The sequence below is a fragment of the Monodelphis domestica genome, chromosome 5 (assembly GCF_027887165.1).
Source record: "Monodelphis domestica isolate mMonDom1 chromosome 5, mMonDom1.pri, whole genome shotgun sequence".
In the NCBI taxonomy this organism is placed as follows: domain Eukaryota; kingdom Metazoa; phylum Chordata; class Mammalia; order Didelphimorphia; family Didelphidae; genus Monodelphis; species Monodelphis domestica.
The window spans coordinates 260,617,751-260,635,493 of NC_077231.1; the positions used below are offsets into that span (position 1 = coordinate 260,617,751).

Below are 17,743 nucleotides of genomic sequence, written 5' to 3' on the forward strand. Positions count from 1 at the left end.
TGATTCTTAAAAAGAGTGGCTTTTGTGTCATGATGTAGAAGTTTATACTTTCTGAAAGTGTGATGAATTTCCCAAATGCAAATAAGTCTACTTTCTTGTTCAGTCTTAGGTTTATCTCATTGACTATATACAGTAATATCTTTCCAAGACCATTAGCTCACAGGCATTTATTGCATCCTTATTATGTGCCAACCCCATACACCCCAGATGGGACAAAGCCTTTATGGAGTGGCAAAATAACCCAAACTCCGCTCCTAAAAAGGACAGATTCAAGTCTCTCCAAGCCATGGTGCAGCGTGAGATCAGGAAGATGCAAGACCGATGGTGGGAAAAAAAGGCAGAAGAAATCCAGCGCTTTGCTGATACAAAAAACTACAAACAATTTTTCAGTGCCCTCAAGACTGTCTATGGGCCATTAAAACCCACCACCACTCCCTTGCTATCCTCTGATGGTGACACTCTCATAAAAGATAAAAAAGGCATCAGCAACAGGTGGAAAGAACACTTCAGTCAGCTTCTCAACTGACCTTCTTCAGTCGACCAAAGCGCCCTTGACCAGATCCCCCCAAACCGCACCATTAAATAACTTGACGTCCCTCCCTCAATAGAGGAAGTCCAAAAAGCCATTAAACAAATGAGTGCAGGCAAGGCATCCGGTAAAGACGGGATCCCAACCGAGGTGTACAAGGCCTTAAATGGAAAGGCGCTCCAAGCATTCCACATAGTGCTGACCAGCATATGGGAAGAGGAAGACATGCCCCCCAGAACTCAGAGATGCCTCCATCATAGCCCTATACGAGAACAAAGGCTCACGAGCAGCCTGTGACAACTACAGAGGCATCTCATTACTCTCCACTGCCTGAAAGATCCTCGCCCGTGTTATACTCAACAGACTCCTGTCATCTGTTTCAGAGCAGAACCTGCCTGAATCACAATGTGGCTTCCGACCAGATCGCAGCACCATCGACATGGTCTTCACAGTGAGGCAAATGCAGGAAAAATGCCTTGAGCAGAACCTGAGTCTCTACATTGTCTTCATAGACCTGACAAAGGCGTTTGACACAGTGAACAGGGATGCATTGTGGGTGATCCTCAGCAAGCTCTGCTGCCCAGCAAAATTCGTCAAACTGATCCAGCTATTTCATGTCGACATGACAGGGGAAGTCCTATCTGGTGGAGAGACTTCCGATCGCTTCAACATCTCCAATGGCATGAAACAAGGCTGTGTCCTCGCTCCGGTACTATTCAACCTATGCTTCACCCAAGTATTATGACATGCTGTGATGGATCTAAATCTGGGTATCTACATCAAATACCGACTGGATGGCTCACTATTTGACCTTCGCCGCCTGATTGCAAAAACAAAGACAACAGAGAGAATCATCCTGGAAGCTCTCTTCGCAGATGACTGTGCTCTCATGGCCCACCAAGAAAATCATCTCCAAACCATTGTGGACAGGTTCTCCACCGCAACAAAACTGTTTGGCCTATCAGCCTCAGCAAAACAGAGGTGCTGTCCCAACCTGCACCAGGGAGGTCAACGAACCAGCCGTGCATTACAATTGACGGCACGCAACTTTCTAACGTCAACACTTTCAAGTACCTGGGTAGCACCATCGCCAAGGACGGGTCCCTAGACCACGAGATTAATGCCAGGATCCAAAAGGCCAGCCAGGCACTCGGGCGGCTGCGCTGCAAAGTCCTCCAACACAGCGGTGTAAGCACTGCGACGAAGCTCAAAGTGTATAACTCAGCTCGCTCCTGTATGGTTGTGAGACATGGACACTGTACCGGAAGCACATGAAACAGCTGGAGCAATTCCACCAACTCTCCCTCCGGTCAATCATGAGGATCCGATGGCAGGACCGAATCACCCACCAGGAAGTCCTCGACAGAGCCAACTCCACCAGCATCGAAGTCCTGGTCCTCCAAACCCAGCTACGATGGTCTGGACACGTCATCCGCATGGACCCCCAGCGAATACCAAGACAGGTATTCTATGGTGAACTGTCAGCTGGACTCAGGAAACAAGGCCGACCAAAGAAAAGATTCAAGGATCAGCTAAAGTCCAACTTGAAGTGGGCTGGCATCACACCAAAGCAACTAGCACTCGCTGCCTCTGACAGAAGCAGCTGGTGAACCCACATTCACCATGCCGCCGCCACCTTTGAAGATGAGCGACGTCGACATCTTGCCGCTGCGTGTGAACGCCAACACCAGGCCACAACCGCACCTCCCATAACAACTGGCATCCCAGGCCCCATGTGCCACAAACTCTGCGCCTCAGTCTTTGGACTCCAAAGCCATATGAGGGTACACCATAGATGAAAACGCACAAAGACAATTGTTATTCTCAGACACTGAGAGACTACTACTATTATGTGCCAAGCACTGTGCTAGGCACAGGAGATCTATAAAAGGAGTAATGTGGTGCCATTTAGAGGAGTACTGACTCTGGAGTTAGAGGACTGATTGTCAAACCCCTCCTCTCACTATACAAGTCACCTGAGGTAAGTCAGGTCCTCTTTGGATCTCAAATTCCTCATCTTCAAAATAGAATTGAATCAGATGAGCTTTGAGGTTCTTTCCAACTCTAAATCTCAGATCTTATAATGATTTAAAAGTGAATCAACAAATTAATTACCTCATCCATTTAAAGTAATTCACAGTGTGTGTGTTACTTAGCTCTGAAATCCCTAATCAAGTGAGAACACCTCTGTTGACTCATGAGTCAATTTGAAGGTCTTTGGGTGAAGTGAAATGATAGTAAATAGATATGTTGGTATTGGCTGAGGAAACTGTCATGCCCCATGGATCTTCTATAAAAATAACCATTTTGGAACACAGGCAGGTTCCAGGAAGGAGTTTTAGCCTAGTGTTTTGAGAGAAAATTGTTTGGTCTGAGATGGAGGTGTTTCTCTCTCCACTGTTTCCCCGTTGCTCTTGATTAGGAGGTAGATCTTACAAATGTAAAGAATTTGAACTTCTCACCAGCATCCCTGGATAATAGTAACTATTAACACTGTCTAAATAGGGAACTGAGAGCAAGCTTAACTAAATTGAAGAAAGATCTACTGGGAGCCCAACAGAAAATTACATCATGCCCAAGGGGAACTTCATAAGGATTCTACAAATGGAGAAAAGGACTCTTAGCAAATAAGATTTGTGGGTTACTCCTTTGCCACATGTGCTTTCTAAGCTTGAGCCCATTTTCCCCTGAACTATATATGTGGGATAGTGGGCCCCTCAAATGGGGGATGGTGATGATGCTTTTTGCTTACTATGCTGTCTTAGGAAACACTCATTTCTTAAAAGCCAATTAAGTAATAATAATTAAAGGAAACTGTAGAGGAACTGTAGCATTAGAAAGACCCTCATACTCTGCAGGGACCCCCTAGAACCTTGAGGAAAGAAGTGGGAACTTTGGGAACCTAGCCTACCCTGGTATACATGGAGATTTGGGAGAATAGTCTCAGAGAATGTACTACAAATATTTCTGTGTTAATATAATGAATGAAATAACACCTATTCTCAAGAATATTCTTTTTCATGAATGAACTGAACCATTTTAAAAGATTGTCCATCTAACTACATTATAATTTGGACAATGAGTTCTTCAACTTTTTTTTTTAATATGTAGATTACTAAACCAATTTTAAGTTAATGTGGCTGCGTCCTGAATGCGTCTTACACATTCTGGTGTGTAAGACAGTAAACACAGTATCATCCAAAGAACTTCTCCAGGTAGAGAGGATATTTTCACTTGGATATTGTAACAGGGTATCCTTTATGGCATTCTTTGGCAAACAGGAAGTGGAAAAATGGAAACAAAAGTTCAAAGCAAAACAGATCAATGGAGTAGGGTGTCATCTGAAGGAAAATTCCTGCTCACTAGAAATTTTTATCACCATTCATAAGAACAGACACTTTGGTATCCAGGGCATTGTAGACTCTGTTAAAAAGAGTATGGATAGCCTCTGGTATAACTACCATGAAGTGTGTGCAGTCTGCCCCACCTGCCAAGCATATAACCAATACCCTTTTGTGGCAAAGCATTTTTGGGTGTCCTCTGACTTATATACCTTTTGAACATCTGCAAATCAATTTTATCACTATGCCAAAGGCTAGACATTATAAATTTTGTCTAGTTGTATTGGACCTGCTGACCAGATGGCTGGAAGTGTTTCCTAGGGCTCGAGCCACAGTGCTTTTTGTTGCCAAGGTACTTTTAAAAGAGATTATTCCTCATTTTGGCCTGCTAGCACGTATATTGATTCAGACAGGGGAAGTCATTTTACCAGTTTGGTTCTGTTCCAAATTTTTTCATGTTTGGGAATCATTCCCAAATTCCATGTACCATATCATCCCCAGTGCTCAGGCTAAGTTGAAAGAATGAATAGAGATCTTAAATCTATGATTGGAAAATTGTGCACTGAGACTCATTTAAATTGGCCTGAAGTTCTCCCTCTAGCTTTATTTTATATTTGAAGCAGGCTGTGAACCTTAAAAATTCTCAAGACCCTACTTCATAAGGTTGGATTGTGAACCTTAAAAATTTCCCATTGGGACCATTCCCCATTTGGGCAGTGAAAGTAACTTAGATCAGGAATGTGAGAACTCTACTTAGATCAGGAATGTGAGAACTCTACTTCACCATACTTAAGCATGCCTTAGGGGAAGATAAAGTTGTAAACTCCTTTATGAACAATGAAAAGTACTTAAACCCATACTTATAGAGGGACAAAAAGTTCTTAGGCCATGCCTATGTTAGGACTAATACATAAGGGTGATAAGTACCTATAAAGGTCAAGCAACTTGTGAATTTACAAGGAACAAAGAGGTGAGAAACTTACTCAGAGCTTTCCTGGTGTGAATTACTCAAAAATTTACAGCTTCTTAGGTGTGAACTAATAATGGTCTGTCCTTTGAAAACCATCTACTGTGATTGGTAGATGTAAGAATTTAGGGGAGGTGACATAGAAGAAAATTCCCTATATAAGGAGATGACAGTCTCCTAAAGAAAACCAGTCTCTAAGGAGGCTGTTGGGAGAGAGCTCTGGAAACAGGCTCTTGAAACAGTCTCTAAGGAGTCTCTTGGGAGAGGCTCTTGAGGACAATCTCTTGAAGACAGTGAACTGGTGTCTATATTCTTGCTTGGACAGATCTTGTGGTGAGTGATTAAGGACTGACTGATCTCTCTCTTAAGACTCAGGTCTAGACCTTTCGGCTAAGGCCCTTCATGCTTATTCCCTTCTTATTCTCTCTCATTTTCTTAATTATACATTTGTATTAATTAAAATCTTTATAAAACCCAGTTGACTTGGGTATATTCATAATTGGGAATATTTCCCTGGCGACCACCTTATATTTGATTTGAAACAAGACACTGTAGTGAAAACATATTTTCTGCGGTCACAATTTACTCATCCACTCTTTTATCTACAACAATTTAAGTCTTCCACTATTTTAATCACTACAGTTTATGACAAACAACCATTTTAACTGCCACAAGGCCCAGGGGAGATCTACACATCTTACCATTTGAGATGCTTTTTGGACATCCTCCCAATAGGCTAAGCCTTTTCCTCCTGCATACACATCACAATGGGAGGGGGACGGGGAGGAAGAGACACTTCTATTACTTCATATATACAGAACTTGCAGATCAAATTGCGAGAACTCCATCAGTCCAGAGCTGCAGTACAAGCAGAACGTATAGACTTTTCACTTCATGACCTGAACCCAGGACACAGGGTGTACATAAAGAACTTCTAGTTCAATGGAGCAACTCAGCCTTCTTGGGAAGGTCCATTGCACACACTGTTAACTACTCCAGCAGCTATCAAAATTGGAGAAAAGGACTCTTGGATGGAAACGAGTACCTTGTATTGATACTGATTGACTGTATCCTGTCACATGCATTGGAGATAAAAGTCCATAGAGAAGTGGACACTGTTTTGGCTGACACACTAAATTTCTGAATTTTTTTAAAAATTATTGCTTTTATTTTTCTTTTCAATAGAATATTCAATTTTTTCCTTTCTTATTTCCTATACTTAAAGTACATATAATCAATATTAATCTTTTTAAATTTTGCAATAGAATAAGTTTAAAATACCCATTTACTCCAATATCAATACATACCCAAAAGCTTTAGACTATGGTGACCTGCCATTGATTGTTAAATATTGTGGACTATGATTAATAATTGTGTTTTATTCCAGGAGTGAGTGTTGTATTTTATCAAAGGCTTTTTCTGTGTCTATTTCTGTGTCTATTGAGATGTGATTTTGTTGGTTTGCTTGTTGATATGGTTAATTATGTGGATGGTTTTCCTAATATTAACCAGCCCTGCATTCCTGGTATAAATTCTACTTGATCATAGTGAATGACCCTCCTGATTGCTTGCCGGAGTCTTTTTGCTAGTATCCTATTTAAGATTTTTGCATCTATATTCATTAGGGAGATTGATCTATAGTTTTCTTTCTCCGTTTTTGACCTGTCTGGCTTTGGAATCAGTACCACGTTTGTGTCATAAAAGGAATTTGGTAGAATTCCCTCTTTACTTATTATGTCAAATAGTTTGTATAGTATTGGGATTAGCTGTTATTTGAATTTTGATAGCATTCACTTGTGAATCCATCAGGCCCTGGGGATTTTTTCTTAGGGAGCTCTTTGATGGCCTGCTGGATTTCTTTTTCTGATATGGGATTATTTAAGAAATCTATTTCTTTTTCTGTTAGTCTAGGCAATTTATATTTTTGTAAATATTCATCCATATCATCTAGGTTGGTATATTTATTGCCATATAGTTGGGCAAAGTAGTTTTTAATGATTGCCTTAATTTCCTCTTCTTTGGAGGTGAGATCCCCCTTTTCAACTTTGATGCTGTTAATTTGCTTTTCTTCTTTCCTTTTTTAAATTAGATTGACCAGTATTTTATCTATTTTGTTTGTTTTCTCAAAGTACCAGCTTCTAGTCTTATTTATTAGGTCAATAGTTCTATCACTTTCGATTTTATTAATTTCTCCCTTAATTTTTAGGATCTCTAGTTTGGTTTTCTGCTGGGGGTTTTTAATTTGTTCACTTTCAAGTTTTTTATTTGCATTTCCAATTCATTGACCTCTGTCCTCTCTAATTTTTTAATATATGCACTCAGGGATATGAATTTTCCTCTGAGGACTGCTTTGGCTGCATCCCATAAGGTTTGAAAGGATGTCTCACCATTGTCATTTTCCTCAATGAAATTATTAATTGTTTCTATGATTTGTTCTCTAATCGATTTTGGAGTATCATATTATTTAATTTCCAATTAATTTTTGATTTATCTATCCATGTATCCTTACTGATCATTATTTTTATTGCCTTATGATCTGAAAAGGCTGTATTTATTATTTCTGCTTTTCTGCTTTTGTATGCCATGTTTCTGTGACCTAGTGTATGGTCAATCTTTGTGAATGTTCCATGTGCTACTGAATAGAAAGTGTATTCCTTTTTGTTCCTATTTATTTTTCTCCATATGTCTATTAACTCTAATTTTTCTAAGATTCCATTCACTTCTTTTACCTCTTTCTTATTTATTTTTTGATTTGATTTATCTAAATTTGATAATGGTTGATTCAAGTCTCCCACTAATATGGTTTTACTGTCTATTTCTTCCTTCAATTCTCCTAGTTTCTCCATTATTAATTTGGATGCTATACCATTTGGTGCATACATGTTGATTAGTGATATTGCCTCATTGTCTATATTCCCTTTTATCAGGATGTATTTACCGCCCCTATCCCTTTTAATCAGGTCTATTTGTGCTTTGGCTTTGTCAGATATCATGATTGCAACTCCTGTCTTCTTTCTATCGTTTGAGGCCCAAAAGGTCTTACTCCATCCTTTAATTCTGACCTTGTGAGTGTCTACCCGCCTCATGTGTGTTTCTTGAAGATTACATATGGTAGGGTTTTGAATTCTAATCCATTCTGCTATTTGTCTATGTTTTATGGGTGAGTTCATCCCATTCACGTTCAAAGTTATGATTGTCACTTGTGAATTCCCTGGCATTTTGATATCCTCCCCTAATTCTGACCTTTCTTCTTTAGCTATAACCTTTTGAACCAGTGATTTACTTTAAATCTGTCCCCCAAGTCCCCTCCCTTGATATGCTTCCCTTTCTAGCCCCTCCATTTTTGTTCCCTTCCCCTCTCCCCTCTCCTTCCCTCTCTTTTTGTGTTCCCTCCCCCCTCCCCCCCTTGGTTTTCCCTTCTCCCTTACCCTGTTGGATAAGATAGAATTCAAGATCCCAATGGATCTAGATGCTCTTCCCTCTCAGATTTGATTTCACTGAGAGTAAGGTTTAAGTAATTCCACTTCACGCTCTCTTCCTCTCCTTCTTATAGGAGAATTCTTCCCCTCCCCTTCTCATGTGTATCTTTGTGTGAGAAAGATTATTCTATTTAGTTTTTTTCCCTTTCTATTTTTTGGAGTATATCTTAGTAACATCAAAGATTTCCCCCTTCCCTTTTTCTTTCTTCCCCCCCCTTTCTCCATGTCATCTTGATGCCCCAAACTTTCCATATGCGTGATTCTTCTTATTCTAATGATGCATACAATTTTTGAGTTACACATTAAATTTTCCCCACATATTTATATATATATATATGTATATATATATATAATTTGATATAAATGTATTCCTTATAGAAGAGAGTTTGAATAAAAGATAACATTTTTCTCCTTTTCCCTTTCCTTCCTATTTGCCTTTTCATGTTTCTCTTGCTGTTTGTGTTTGGTTGTCAAACTTTCCACAGAGCTCTGGTCTTTTCTTTATGAATACTTAGAAATCTTGTATTTTGTTGAATGCCCATACTTTCCCCTGGAAGTATATATTCAGTTTTGATGGATAGCCAATTCTTGGTTGAGGACCCAGTTCTCTTGCCTTTCTAAATATCATGTTCCATGCCTTACTGTCATTCAGAGTAGAAATTTCTAGGTCCTGTATGACTCTGATTGGTATTCCTTTATATCTAAATTGTCTTTTTCTGGCTTATTGTAAGATTTTTTCTTTGCTTGGAAGCTTTGGAATTTGGCAGTTACATTCCTGGGAGTTGTCTTTTGGGGATTTATTGTAGAGGGTGTTCTGTGAACTCTTTCAGTGCATATTATGTCCTTTTGTTCTAGAATCTACAGGCAGTTTTCTTTGATGATATCTTGTATTATAATGTCAAGATTACTGTTTATTTCTGGCTTTTCTGGTAGGCCAATGATTCTCAGATTGTCTCTCCTTTCTCTGTTTTCCAGGTCTGTCACCTTGTCAGTGAGATATTTTATGTTATCTTCTAATTCCATAGTCCTTTGCCTTTGCTTTATTAATTTTTGCTCTTTTGCAAGATCATTGTCTTCTAGTTGCCTGATTCTGACCTTTAAAGACTGGTTTTCCTTTTCAGTTTGTTCTGACCTGTTTTTTGAGGTTTCGAGCTATTTCTGCATTTGCATATTTTGGTCCCTCAGATTGCTAAGTTCCTTTCGCATTATTTCCCATTTTTCCTGCCAGAAAGCTTCCACCTTTTTGATAATTTCCAATTTAAATTCTTTCAGAGCTTGTGGAGAATTTCCATTTCTTTTGGAAGGTTTTGGAGCATTTGTTTGTGTTTCCTCTTCTATTTCCTCTGTATTTTGTATTTTCACTCCATAAAATGTGTCCAAAGTCACCCCCTTCTTCTTGCTTTTCTTGGTGTTTGGAGGCTGTTGCTTCTGTGCACTGTTTGCCATCTCTATGTGTTTTTTTTCTCCCCTTTCCATTCAGAAATCTGAGTGAGAAGGGCTGGCTCTCAGTGTAAGGGTTTAATGCTCAAGGCTTTAGCCTCAGGCAAATTCTCTGTTCTCTGCAGCTGGGCTGTCTTCCTGGGGAAGGCTAGGGTCTGCCCTCCCCCACCTGCTGGCATTTCAGGTGTTAGTGCTCTCAGGTGTGTTTCTTTGGTGTTTTTAGTTAACTCCCAAGACATGTGGGTGCCCCTTGCTCATTTCAGGGGATCCCTTCGCACACTAGTTGATTATAGAGCACTAGTTCTGGGTGCCCGCAATCTGAGTTCCCCTTGCCCGCCTGCTGGGGTTTTAGGTTTTACTACTCAAGGGGAGGGGGGGTGTTCTTACTCAGTTCCTCAGACCTGGGCCTGCCCATTTTTCAGTCCTGGGGTGTCCCTCCCTCACTTGTTGAATCTGGCTAATGTCGACTTAATCTCTGGCTCCATTAGCATGGTGGGTGGGGGGAGGGTGGGTTAGCTTTTTGTTCCCTTATATTGTGGAAATGCTGGAGTCCCTCTTACCTTCAGTACTGTGCCTTAGTGTGGGGTCTCACCGTTCTTATGAGGATGGTTGTTTTTGTTTTTGGTGGGGTCTTTTGAGGTTGTCTGTGTCATTGGGTCTGAGGAGAGGAAGCCAGCCACGTCTACTCTGCAGCCATGCTTACCCGGAAGTCGAACACACCTCACTTTTATACTGTAGGTGTGCTCAGAATAATTTTTCCCCTAATAAGTCACATTCATTCTCAGGGAAAGCTTAATATTTGAAGGAACCCTGTTTCTGAATGAGAAGCAGTGTGGTGCACTAGAAAAAGGGCCGTACTTGGATTCCTGATTTCAGGTTAGATTCTTGTCTCTGCTACTTAATTAGCTGTGGGAGCAGGAGTGAGTGATTCAGCTTCTCTGAGCTCAGGTTTCCTCCTTGTAAAATGGGGCTAATACTTTCTCCAGTTAAGTAGCCACCACAGTGTTAGAAAAGGGATCAAAAGAAACATTTAAAAAACTTTGTAAATTTTAATTTGTTATACAAACACCAGGTGGTTTTGGGGTAAATAATAACAATATTAAAAGCGAACATTTATATAGAGCTTTAACATTTTCAAAGCACTTTTTACTTATAAAGAATATGCCATTCTAATATAAATTTTACATATTGGTATTTTCTTGGAACTGAGTTTGTTTAATTGAGTACATTTGTATTCCAATTGCAAATTTAAGATTTAAAAGTATATACTTAGTAATCTAAAATATTACCATTCAATTACCTAAGAATTTAAGATTTTGGGATATAATTTAAGCCAGTATTAAAATAGTATCTTTTAAGTGGGAATCCTAAAATATTTAGATGAAGAATGTTTCTTGTGCAATATAGTTGCCATTTGTTCCTCTCTTTAAGTGGGGAAAATAGAGGACTAAAGTTAAACCCATAGCAAATATAACAGCTGTTCCTCAGAAGGTTCTGGTGGTAATTGGGCTCCTCCACTGTCTTTTGGAGTTTCTTCTGTCTCACCTGAGATTTTTGGATGTTTGTTTCAGCCTCGTGTGGAAAAAAGAAAGCCATCCTGAAGGAATGATCTCTAAAGCAACCATATAGAACACTTAACCTTCCTTTTCCTTTCTCTTTTGTCCTTGAGCAAAATATGGTTGCCAACTGTGTGTGACCTAATAATGAAATTTTTGAACTCTTCAGAAAAAAGCATTATTTTCCATCTATTGGCATTTTAAATAATATTCTCCCTCATTTAGAACACTTTTCCCCTTTTGGAGTAATAGTGATTTTTTCCATTTCATTCAGAAATATACTATTCTTTACAGTTAATATTATGAAAATGTTTTATTTGAAAAATGAAAAAAAATTGATTCTGCACCCTTCCAGTGAGATTATTTTGTTAGTGGATATGCATGTCCTTGAAGAAAAACTTGTCTTTCAGGGTGTGTTGTTTTTTGGGAACTTTTTATCATTGAAGAACTTGAAAAAAGTTTTGGAATTATTTATATAATAGCAGTTATCAACTTTTCACTTTGTGTGTGTGATACCATCCAATTTACTTAAAATAGATAGTTTCTTATACTCTTGCATTCATATCTAACCTATTTCCTTTTTTTTTTTGAAGATTATAAAAGAAATAAATCTTTTTTTGTTGGGGCCATTGACCAACTGCAAAATTTTAGTAGTATTTGATAATGATTTCAGAAGAAATATAGACAAATGTTCCTGTTTTCTATCTGCTTAGAATGATAAACTGATCATCTGGGCATAGATAGCTTGAAAAAGTGTTAAAGATTTTTATTGACTGTCTCATGATCCCTTTTTAACAAGTTATACCCAATATGATAGAGGTTTTTTTTTTTTATGTGGGAAGAGGAGAGGGAGAAATAGAGTCTTCCTTCCGTCAGCCAGGACAAAGGGAGGAGTTGATATTGGTTATGGACCAAGAGGCGGAAGGGGGGTGAGTCTGTTGTTTTCCCCTTCCAATCCCATTTAGTTATGGCTCCTCACTAAGTCTACCTGTTCACTCCCCACTGTTTGGCTCCTTCTAAATAGCCAGCTTCTTTTATCTGGAGAGAGAGACCACTTCTCTCTTCCCCCTGCTGCTGATGGAATCTTTGCAGTTTCTGCAGGCTTTTCCATTTCCCAGAGTCTCTGGTTTTGTCTCTCTCACACAAATTGGCATCATCTCTTCTGAGTATGGTTCCTCAGATTAGCATAATACCATGGATATCATAGTGTCACCTATTTTAGAGTTGGAGGTCATTTTAAGAGACCATCTATTGTATCTTTCAGCAATTATTTTCCAGTATCCTATGATCTTCCTTATAAAATGAGAGACTTGGAAGCAGGCTATTTCAGTAGTTCAAGTTTGAAGTGATGAAAGCCTCCACCAGAGTGGTGGTAGTGCCAGAGGAAAGAAGCAGCATATTCAAGAGATGTTGCAAAGGGGAAATGCACAGGCCTTGATAATAAATTGGATATTGAGATTAAGAGAGATTCAGAAGTCCAGGATGACTCATAGGTTGCCATCCTAAAAGACTTGGAGTTGCTCTTTATAGCAATAAGTAAGAGTGCAGGAGGAAAGATAATTAGTTCCATTTCGGACATTTTGAGTTTTAGATTTCTATTGGGTGTAACTATCCACAACAGAATTCATTCTCTCTCTCCCTAAAAACTCTTCCACTCATACCTTCCCTATTACTGTAGTGGCAATACTATCCTCTTGTACTCCTCACCCTCCATATCCAATCTGGATATATTGAGTTTGAAATGTTTATTATGTTAAGGGTAACTTTTTGGGTTGAGACTGAATATATTATTTAATGGTTGCCAGGGATTTAAATTCTAAATCCCAATGAAATATTCAAGTCAGAATAGAATTTTATGGTAGTTTATTTACAATAGAAGGAAGAAATTAAGAATGAGGGAGAAAGAGGGAAAAGAGTAGAAGAACTGTTCTGGCCTGACCTGAGCCAGGGGGAGTTCAGAGGCCTCAGCCAAGGGGCCTTCCCAGAACATTAAATCTAGCTCGGTTTCCAGCCAGGAGGCCTCCTCCAAGATGAGGGGCCTCCTTGGAGGCTGGTGCCTTCAGAAAGTCAGGGAAAGAGTATTCAGCCTTAACACTAACCATGTGGTCCACTAAGGGAAGCAGTCTGAGGTCTCCATGCTCCAGCCCTCCAAGTTAAGAACTACCACAAAAGCTGCCAAAGTTGCAAAAGCTGCAAAAGTTCCCCTCACAGGAAGTGACTTGAATTATCATGGCTGTTCTTTACATCACTTTCTGTGTCTCACATGTACCAGTGGTGGCTTAAATTTGGCTTAGGACAGCCCAGAGGATCAGTCAGTTGTTTCTGATTTGTCATTTGCTAGCGCATGCAGGTCACAGATAATCCTCCCCTATAGTTAATTCTCATGTGGGGGTGTATACATTCCTGGTTGCTAGAATTTAAAGACAAAGCAAGGTGGAATAAATCAAAAATTCAAAATCCAACATCCAAGATGAGATGTCTGAAAGATTCAATTGAAGATTCAGTATTTAAGGTCAGCAGAGAATTTGGGACAGGATAGGTAGATTTGAGAATCATCAACATAACATAGCTGGCACTTTGTGGTCCTCCAGCCCTTGCTTAAACCATCTGTATTAAGGTAGAACCAATTTATTTCTTAAAGAAGCTTATTCCATTCTTGGGGTAGCACTGTTGGGAAATTCTTCCTTTTATTAACCAAAATTTTTCTTATTGTAGCCCCAAAGGGGATGACAAGGATAGTGAGGGGCCTGAAGCCCTGCCATATGAGATCTTGCCAGTTGAAAAATCCTGAGGGAAATAGAGGCTAGAGAAGATAAGATTTGAAACATGGGTCAAAATAGTTGTGTTCAAGTATTTGAAAGGACTCTTACATAGATTTAGCCTGGAATGTAATACTCACCGAAAGTGTCCAGAAAAGATTTGGTCATATTTTCCCTGGATGAAAATGTTATGCTGTACAAAAATTCTGTTTCTGTGCATACATGCATTCACATATATGTTGGTAAATAGGCGCGTGGGTATAGATAATTGACAGTGTTGGATTGACATTTTAAGCTGCAATTGTCTTAAGAGATTGCTTGGTATTTAAAACTTGCTTCTGAGTTTTTAATTGAAAAAGAAAATAAAAAGACAATTGTGTCTAGATAGGAAAATTATCCAAACTTAGCTTCCTTTGCTTTTTATTTGTGTTTTAAGAGGTTATTCACTTGTAACACTGTAACTTTTGGGGCAAATAAACCTTTAATAGAAGATAAATCTAGTGTTTTAAATAGGAAACCAAAAGACTTTCAACTTCTATGTTTTCAAACTCATGTTTCTTAGACTAAGTAAGGAGAACTGTGTCCTTTGCCCCTCAAGAATATGTATTATCCAAGAAGTTCAGCTCTGAAGAATACTTAGCCTAATATTTTATCTCACTACATTTCTTTGACCTTATTCACCTCTGCCAGTCTTTCTTTAGGCTGAATAAAAAAGTTTATTCTCTATGTCTTAAAATGGAAAACATTACTTTTTCTCTTCCTTTCTCCTTTCAACCTAACATATATGATTATATCTTTAAAAGAGTTTAGAGTATTTGAATATTGTACATGTAACTCAAGTTAAATGTCTTTTTTTCTAATGGGGGAGAGTTATTTTGTTGTGAATAATGGAAAACCCTCAAGGAAACTATGGGGAGAAAGCCTTAAGTGTTAAAAAATCAAATCATTTCCATAGAGCACATACAGATAGTAATCAGTCAATGAGAACCTGTGGAAGGACAAAGATCTGGTAACTTATGTGAGCTAGGAAAGACTTGATTATTGACCAAACCTAGAATCTGTCAGTCAGTGGAAGGTGGTCCTTCAAACAAAAAAGAACACCATATTTATTGGGTCAAAAGGGGATACAGGCACAGTTTCAAAAAACTGGAGGAAATGAGGGGTGTGTCTTTCTTTGCCTTTTTAAAGAAGTAATATGATACTACCAAGGTCTGGAGAAAGTTGGTGACTGCCATCAAATTCTTGTGTCTGACCTATGCCCAGATGCTAGTGCAGAACAGATAAAAAAAAACAACAAAAAACAAAACCAACATAGATTTCTAAGGTTGCGCCAACTATAACAGTTGACCCCGTTGTGTTAGCAAATAGATTAATTAGGCCAGAAACCAAGGTGAGGAACAGAATTTTCAGATGTTGCCATATTGTACCTCATGTTTGGAACATACTTAATGCATGTTTGTTAAATTGAAAATTATTGAATGAGGAGAAGATTTGGATTCTAGCTTTACTTCTGCTGCTTTATGATGTTAGGTAGATCTCTTAATTTCTGAGATTCAATTTCTTAATCTATAAAATTTTTTCATCTCTAAAACAAGGGGATTGGCCTAAATGAACTTCAAGGCCCCTTTCAGCTCTAAAGTTGATGATTGATAGTGTCTTACCTCCTTAAGGGATGTAGAGGAGATGCAAGATTGCACAGATTGCATCATCTCAACTGGAAAATAACTGTGGAAGTTCAAGTGCCTGGAACAGTTGCAGAAGGGGCCTAGTGTCAGAAGAGCTGTCTTAGCCAGAGGCAAGAATGGTCTTGGGAGACCATAGGATCCTAAACCACCCTAGAATATAATTTGAATTGTAAACTTGAATTTTATTTGAGCGAGTTTGCCATAGTGGAACTATCATTAAGATGCAGAGATCTGAGTTCAAGCCCTGGTTCTACCATTAATTTCCTTTATGATCCTAAGCAAGTATTTTCATTTCTGTGGACCTTATTTAGTTAAAAGATCTTCTGCTCTACTAGTCTTATATTCTTCATATATTCTTAAGTTTCCTAGTAAAAACTCCTTTGGAAAATTCCGGTCTTAACTTGGCTGAACTGAGAAAGGAAAAATTATTTTTTTTCACATATCCTTAAGGATAGAGAGGAAGAGATTGGTATACCCTTACGAGGGGCCAGTATGATAGGGAGAGGGGATTAAGCTTCTTATGAAGGCTGAGAAACATGGAGACTGTTAGAACAGATGGTGGGAATTATAGAATTTGAATCAGCTCTGAATACTGGTTCTTTTCCCACCTGGTCATCTCTTTCTAAACTAGTAACATATTCTTTACAGACTTTGAACATTAAAACTTGATTGAGCATGTGCAGATGATATATGATGATCAGACCAGGCCCTTGCTTTTCTCAGTGGCAGTGGGTAACACATAGAAGCAGCTAGAATGGCAGATGATACTATAAGAAATAACCCTTGACATCAAGAAATGCCATTAGTGCCTTTGCTTATTCTTATCTGATCTATTCATGGTTGCTATATTCAAAAATTGGCCAGGGTCTTATCTTTGATGCATTTGCAGAAAGGGTGGGCTTCCTCTGTTCTGAGCACAAACCCACCCATTCTGCCTAACCACTTTGGGCTGTGTACATAATATGTCTTCTGTTCTGGGCCTGATTGGTTTCCTGAAACTGTTATCACACTGGGTCATCTCTCAGAATTAAACTGAGAGATCAATTGGATACTTTTTTGTCTTTTGCCATAAAGTTGTTTGTATTCCATCAGTAATCATCTAATTTCATCATCTGAGTGTGGAGGTAATGGGTGAAATATATAAGGTATTGGCTAGATAATGAGCAGGATTCAAAGATATTAAATGTAATTTTACGCTTAGGTAGCCTAGGTGTTAATGGAGAAGTTAAAGTGTGCATAAAAAAGATAAAAAGTAGAGTGAGACGAGTGGTGCCATCAGATACAGCATATATACTATTGTTAAAAATATGATTTGATCCATAGTCAAATAACTGAAACTGGTATAGCAAGCTACTTTAAGGGGCTCCTGCTGTATGTACTTCAGTGGATTTTCATTTGTGTAGGTATTCCCTCCAATGGTATATTCCCTCCAAGTTGTCTTAATCTTTATGAACATATCTTTTAAAAAATCCTTCTTATTGGATTTTGTTAATGTATTAGAGGCTTTCTTTTTTAAAAAAAGTTTCATGGATACTAGTAAAACATTCATGCTGTTCATATTCAGTATAGTGCCGTCTACCAAGAGGAATATCTGGAGGACCTTTCCATTTGTAGAGAACCCCTTTTCCATTTGTACTTTTGGGTTAGTAATCATAATAGTAAAGATAACAAGGTAATCAAGTGCCTCAATTGCTTAGTGCTTATTAATCACTTTACATGTTACCTCATTTGATCATCACAACAACCCTGACAGGTAGGGGCTATTATTAGCCTCATTTTACCCAGGGGAAAATGGACTTGAAAGAAATTAAGTGATTTGTTTAGGGTTATATGAGGAAGGTGTTAAACTTTTGTGTGACCATGATCAGAGGAGGGAGACAAGTTACGGAGTAGAATGAATGTATAACTGGATCCAGTGAACATTGGTTCTAGTCTAGTTTTTCACTTGTTTGAGGTGACACAGGAATGACTTTATTCCAGCCATCTA

General features: G+C 38.6%; 1 protein-coding gene across 1 annotated transcript in view; it reads left to right on the forward strand.

Moving 5' to 3' along the window:
* Positions 1–17,743, forward strand: part of ARHGAP21 (Rho GTPase activating protein 21) — a 197,793-nt gene that overhangs the window by 21,732 nt on the left and 158,318 nt on the right. The window lies entirely within an intron of this gene.